This window comes from Marmota flaviventris, chromosome 1, assembly GCF_047511675.1.
Source record: "Marmota flaviventris isolate mMarFla1 chromosome 1, mMarFla1.hap1, whole genome shotgun sequence".
Lineage (NCBI taxonomy): Eukaryota > Metazoa > Chordata > Mammalia > Rodentia > Sciuridae > Marmota > Marmota flaviventris.
Genome location: NC_092498.1, coordinates 7,345,881 through 7,352,533, shown reverse-complemented (window position 1 = coordinate 7,352,533; position 6,653 = coordinate 7,345,881). Strand labels below are relative to the sequence as shown.

General features: G+C 39.0%; 2 non-coding genes across 2 annotated transcripts; both read left to right on the top strand.

Annotated features, from left to right (window-relative positions):
• The first annotated feature begins 742 nt into the window (after nt 1–742).
• Nucleotides 743–814, top strand: Trnac-gca (transfer RNA cysteine (anticodon GCA)). The gene has a single exon. It is a non-coding gene; the product is annotated as a tRNA-Cys (tRNA).
• An 849-nt stretch (nt 815–1,663) lies between these two features.
• Nucleotides 1,664–1,735, top strand: Trnac-gca (transfer RNA cysteine (anticodon GCA)). Its single transcript has one exon. It is a non-coding gene; the product is annotated as a tRNA-Cys (tRNA).
• The last annotated feature ends 4,918 nt before the right edge of the window (nt 1,736–6,653 follow it).

Below are 6,653 nucleotides of genomic sequence, written 5' to 3'. Positions count from 1 at the left end.
TTAGTAAATTAATAATCTGAAGAGTCTAACTGACTCTAGGCATTGAGGAGTAGCAAAAGGAAGTGATGATTTGGGACATGCCCCTGGGGTTTGTATTTTGTCCCTGGTGCCTCACTTGCTGTCTCTGCTTTCTGGCTGCCACAAGCCAGCATCTTTCCTACACCATCAACTTCTCCCGTGATGTTCTGCCTCCACTAAGGCCCAGAACATTTCAGTCTTATGATCACAGATTACACCTCCAAAATGGCGAGCCTTAACACACACATTTAAGCTGTTTCCTATAAGTTGTTCTTGTCAGGTATTTTGGTCACAGTGATGAAGAGCTGACTAACACAGGTGCAGATTAAATGAGTACCTCCAAAATGTCAGTGAGTCAGAATCCCACATGGAGCAGCTAGAGGCACACGTGATCCCTCCATCCCTTCTCAGAGGGTTGGGTTAGGGGTTGTCAGGGAGGAACCAAGAATGTTTTCTCATGCCCATCCCAGGCCCCATCCTCACCTCTAGAGAGTCTGCTGAGAAGCCTGCTCTATGGTCTGGTTTTTCTAGTTGAGAGTGAAGGAGGTTCCTGCTGCAGACATCCATCATTTTTATGCCCACTCCTCCTCGAGGAAGGGTGTTGATTACACCTACAGGTGTGTAGACAGGAAGGGGTGTGGCCTAGCAAGCGCACATCTCTAGGTGGAGGATCCAGGGTGTGGCCATCCAGGTTTAAGGTGCTTATTACACATCCATAGCAGCAGGGGGTATAGCTCAGGGGTAGAACATTTGACTGCAGATCAAGAGGTCCCTGGTTCAAATCCAGGTGCCCCCTTGTTAGAATCATCTTTTAGATGCCAGAGATAATATTTTCTGAAGTAGTAAATGACCATGAGTTACATAATGACCCAAGTCATCTATATAAGCTTTATCCCCCTGCAGTGTCACAGGCATTAACTTCAATATATACCCCTTGGGCTGTGGATTCTGCTCAGTCCACATCTGTGTCATCCTCTCCAGAAGGAGACAGCAGTAGGGCAAGCTGTGAGGTTACTCTAGGGCATGGCTGTTCATGCTGTGTCACAGGCTGTCCTCCAAGGCAATGGATCCTCCGAAGGTTCCCCTGATGCCTGAGCAGGGCTCCTTTCTCCCTGAGACCTCTGTGGAAACATTTTGTTCCTGAGTTTCTCTTTTGTTTGGACTAAGACTCTTTGAGGAACAAGGACTATATCTTCCCTGTGTCTCTGACCTCAACATGGATGTCAGGGTCTAGCACCTAACAAGCTCTATGATTGTATGTTGAGGGAATGAGAAATGGAGTGAAATAACGAGCCCCCCCCCCCCTCGAGGCCTTGGAGTATGGAGAAGTCTCTTCCTCAGCTGTGTGTGAGGTTCTTTGAAGAACAGGACCAGCAGCTCTTGTCTGATCATGGTGTGTGGACTTAGGGAAATGCTGGGGTAAGGTGTGCTTCCCAGGTGCAAAGGTGGTTCCACCAGCTCAGTCTGAGAAGGGAGAGGAGCTGAGAGGGTGTAGTTGAGGTTGGAGATGCAAGAGAGGAGAATAGACTTCAGTGGAGAAAGCTGTCACTTGCTAGAACATGCATAGAAAACTGTATTATAAATCACAGTAGCCTGGGTGCACTGCCCCGGATAAAGAGGAGCTAATGAGAGGTTCCACTTAAGTGGGGGTATAGCTCAGGGGTAGAGCATTTGACTGCAGATCAAGAGGTCCCTGGTTCAAATCCAGGTGCCCCCTCATTTATGTACTATTTTGGTAGCTACCTTAACCAGGTACCTCTTAGGTGGATCATGAGTGACACTGGGAGATCTCCATTGCTTGGCATTTATTGAAACCACCTTAGATCCTGCTTCTTGGAGCTCCATGACATGGGGTCACAATGATATTCCTTTTATGTATAGGGCCTATGTCCTCAACCCTACTACCCTATGATCATCTCCCAAGAGCTCCAAGACCACCTTGACTTGAAGTCCCCCACTTCATGAGTACAGTGCACACACAGCAGGTCTCAGAAGCCACTTGGAGTGGCTTCCTTCCCACTTCCCTGTGCATCTTCTTTTCTTCTACTCCTGCACACCCCACTTTCATCTTTTGTTCATAGTCAAGGAAAAATCATGCTTGGTTTGGCCCAGAGCTGGCCACTGGGTGATGAGATGTGTTTCTGCATTCCCAGGTCCCTAACTGGCAGTCTATGGTGGGGGACGGGGCTGAGACTGTTAACAAGGACCAGCAAACGAGGAGGTGAAGACCTGAAGGAGGCTGCAGATGTCAGGAGGGTTCCCATCCAGTTACAGTCAGTGCTCACTGAATTTCACTGATTTCAGCTTTGATCTAAATTATTTCTTGTCTTCTACTGGTTTGGGTGTTAGTTTGTTCTTACTTTTATGGGGCTTACTTTTATAGGGTTTGTTCTTACTTTTATAGGGCTTTTTATAGAGATGTGATGTTAGATTATTTGGTCTTTCTGTTCCTTTGAAGTATGAGCGCAATGCTTTGAGAACCGCCTCCATACTGTGCCAAATGTTTTGACATGTTGTGCCATTAGTCTCATTTACCTCTAAGAATTTTAAAATTTTCCTTCTGTTAGCCATTCATCATTCAAAAGTGTATTATTAAGTCTCCATGTATTAGAGTGATTTTTATTTTTTGATCTTATCTTTGTTGTAGATTTCTAATTTCATTCCATTATGATCTGATAGAATGAAGGTATTTTCTGTTTTTTTATTTGTTAAGGTATGCTTTGTCCTAAAACATGGTCTGCTTTAGAAAATATTCCATATGGTATTTACAAGAGAGTGAATTCAGACATTGATGGATGAAATATTCTATATGTCTGTTAAGTTCAAATTATTAATTGTGTTTTTTAGTTCTGTAGCATCTTTATTTAGTTAGTGTTTGAATGCTTTATCCAGTGATAAGAGAGGTGTGTTACTATCTCCCAGTACTGTTGTATTATGTTCTACTTGATTCTTTTTAAAATTTTTTTCTTTTTAGTTGTCTATGACAATAGATTCTTAATGTTGAAGGGGTTTTTAAAAAAATTTTAAATTTTAATTTGTTATATGTGACAGCAGAATGCATTACAATTTATATTATACATGTAGAGCACAATTTTTTTAAGAGAGAATTTTTTAATATTTAATTTTTAGTTTTTCGGCAGATACAACATCTTTGTTTGCATGTGGTGCTGAGGATCGAACCCGGGCCGCACGCATGGCAGGCGAGCGCGCTACCACTTGAGCCACATCCCCAGCCCAAGAGCACAATTTTTCATATCTCTGGTTGTACACAAAGTCGAGTCACACCACTCGTGTCTTCAAACATGTACTTAGGGTAATGATGTCCATCTCATTCCATCGTCTTTCCTACCCTCATGCTCCCTCCTTTCCCTCCCATACCTTTGCCGTATCTAGAATTCATTTAATCCTCTCACCATGTTGTCTCCCCCCTCCCTGCCCCCAACCACATTATGAATCAGCATCCTTAAATCAGAGAAAACATTTGGCATTTGGTCTTTTGGGATTGGCTAACTTCACTTAGCATTATATTGTCCAACTCCATCTATTTACCTGCAAATGCCATGATTTTATTCTCTTTTAATGTTGAATCATATTCCATTGTGTATATATACCACACTTCATTTATCCATTCATCTACTGAAGGGCATCTATGTTGGTTCCACAGTTTAGCTATTGTGAATTGTGCACCTTAAACATTGATGTGGCTGTGTCCCTGTAATATGCTGTTTTTAAGTCCTTTGGGTAGAAACCAAGGAGTGGGATAGCTGGGTCAAAGATTCATAGTTTCACAATGAATCTCTATACTGCTTTCCATGTTGGCTGCACCAATTTGTAGTCCCACCAGCAGTGTATGAGTGTACCTTTCCCCCAACATCCTCACCAACACCTATTGTTGTTTGTATGCTTAATAGCTGCCATTCTGAGTGGAGTGAGATGAAATCTTAGAGTAGTTTTGATTTGCGTTTCTCTAATTGCTAGAGATGTTGACCTTTTTTTCATATATTTGCTGATTGATTGTGCATCTTCTTCTTAGAAGTGTCTATTCAGGTCCTTGGTCAATTTATTGATTGGGTTATTCATCTTTTTGGTGTTAAGATTTTTGGGTTCTTTACATATCCTAGAGATTAGTGCTCTATCTGTCATGCGTGTGGTAAAAATTTGTTCCCAAATTGTAGGCTCTCTATTGACATCATTGATTGTTTCTTTTGCTGAGAAAAAGCATTTTAGTTTGAATCCATCCCATTTATTGATTCTTGATATTAATTCTTTCACTATAGGAGTCTTATTAAGGAAGTTGGGGCCTAATCTGACAAGATGAAGATTTGAGTCTACTTTTTCATCTATTAGATGCAGTGTCTCTGGTTTAATTCCTAAGTCCTTGATCGACTTTGAGTTGAGTTTTGTGCATGGTGAAAGTTAGGGGTTTAATTTCAATTTGTTGCATATGGATTTCCAGTTTTCCCAGCACCATTTGCTGAAGAGGCTATCTTTTCTCCAATATATGTTTTTGGTGCCTTTGACTAATATTAGATAAACTGTAATATGAGGGTTTGTCTCTGTGTTCTCTATTCTGTACCATTGATCTACCAGTATACTTTGATGCCAATGCTATGCTGTTTTTGTTCCAATTGCTCTGGAGTATAGTTTAAGATCTGGTATAGCGACGCCACCTGCTTCATTCTTCTTGCTAAGTATTGCTTTAGCTATTCTGGGTCTCTTACTGTTCCAGATGAAATTCATGACTGCTTCTTCTATTTCTGTGAGGAATGTCATTGGGATTTTGATTGGAATTGCATTAAATCTGTATAGTGCTCTTGGTAGTATGGTCATTTTGACAATGTTAATTCTGCATATGTAAGAACAAGGGAGAGCTTTCTATCTTCTAAGGTCTTCTTTAATTTCTTTCTTTAGCATTCTGTAGTTTTTGTTGTAGAGGTCTTTCACCTTTTTTGTTAGGTTGATTCTTAAGTATTTTATTTATTTATTTATTTTGAGGCTATTGTAAATGGGGTAGTTTTCCTCATTTCCATTTCAGAGGATTTGTCACTGATATACAGAAATGCCTTTGATTTATGGGTGTTGATTTTTGTATCTTGCTCCTTTGCTGAATTTATTTACTAGTTCTAGAAGTTTTCTGGTGGAATTTTTTGGGTCTTCTAGGTATAGAGTCATATCATTGGCAAATAGTGCTAATTTGTGTTCTTGTTTTCCTATGTGTATCCCTTTAATTTCTTTCATCTGTCTAATTGCTCTGGCTAGAGTTTCAAGAACTATATTAAAAAGAAGTGGTGAAAGAGGGCATCCCAATCTTGTTCCACTTTTTAGAGGGAACGCTTTCAATTTTTCTCCATTTACAATGATGTTTGCCTGGGGCTTAGCATAGATAGCTTTTATGACATAGAGATATGTTCCTGTTATCCCTAGTTTTTCTAGTGTTTTGAACATGAAAGGGTGCTGTATTTTGTCAAATGCTTTTTCTGCATTTATTGAGATGATCATATGGTTCTTATCTTTAAGTCTTTTGGTGTGATGAATTACGTTTATTAATTTCTATATTTTGAACAAACCTTGCATCCCTGGGATGAACCCCACTTGATTGTGGTACACTATCTTTTTGATATGTTTTGTATTCAATTTGCCAGAATTTTATTGAGAATTTTTGCATCTATGTTCATTAGAGATATTGATCTGAAGTTTTCTTTCTTTGATGTGTCTTTGTCTGGTTTTGGAATCAAGGTGATATTAGCCTCATAGAATGAGTTTGGAAGTGTTCCCTCTTTTTCTATTTCCTGAAATAAATTTAGTAGTATTGGTATTAATTCTTCTTTGAAGGTCTTGTAGAACTCAGCTGTGTATCTATCCGGTCCTGGGCTTTTCTTGGTTGGTAGGCTTCTGATGGCATCTTCTATTTTATCACTTGAAATTGATCTGTTTAAATTGTGTATATCATCCTGATTCAATTTGGGCAAATCATGACTCTAGAAATTTGTCAATGCCTTTGATATTTTCTATTTCATTGGAACACAAGTTTTCAAAATAATTTCTAATTATCTTCTGTATTTCTGTAGTGTCTGTTGTGATATTTCCTTTTTCATCATGTATGTTAGTAATTTGAGTTTTCTCTCTCCTTCTCTTTATTAGCATGGCTAAGGGTTCGTCAATTTTTTTTTCAAAGAACCAACTTTTTGTTTTGTCAATTTTCTTAATTGTTTCTTTTGTTTTAATTTCATTGATTTCAGTTCTAATTTTAATTATTTCCTGTCTTCTGCTGCTTTTGGTGTAGATTTGTTCTTCTTTTTCTAGGGCTTTGAGATGTAGTGTTAAGTCATTTATTTGTTGACTTTTTCTTATTTTAAAGAATGAACTTCATCCAATGAACTTTCCTCTTAGAACTGTCTTTATAGTGTCCCAGAGATTTCAATATGTTGTATCTGTGTTCTAAGAATTTTTTAATATCCTCCTTGATGTCTTTTGCAACCCATTGTTCATTCAGTAGCATATTATTTAGTCTCCAGGTGTTGGGGTAGCTTTTATTTTTTATTTTTATCACTGAGTTCTAATTTCATTCCATTATGATCTTAATGCAGGGTAGTATATCTACTTTTTTATATTTGCTAAGAGTTGCTTTGTGGCAT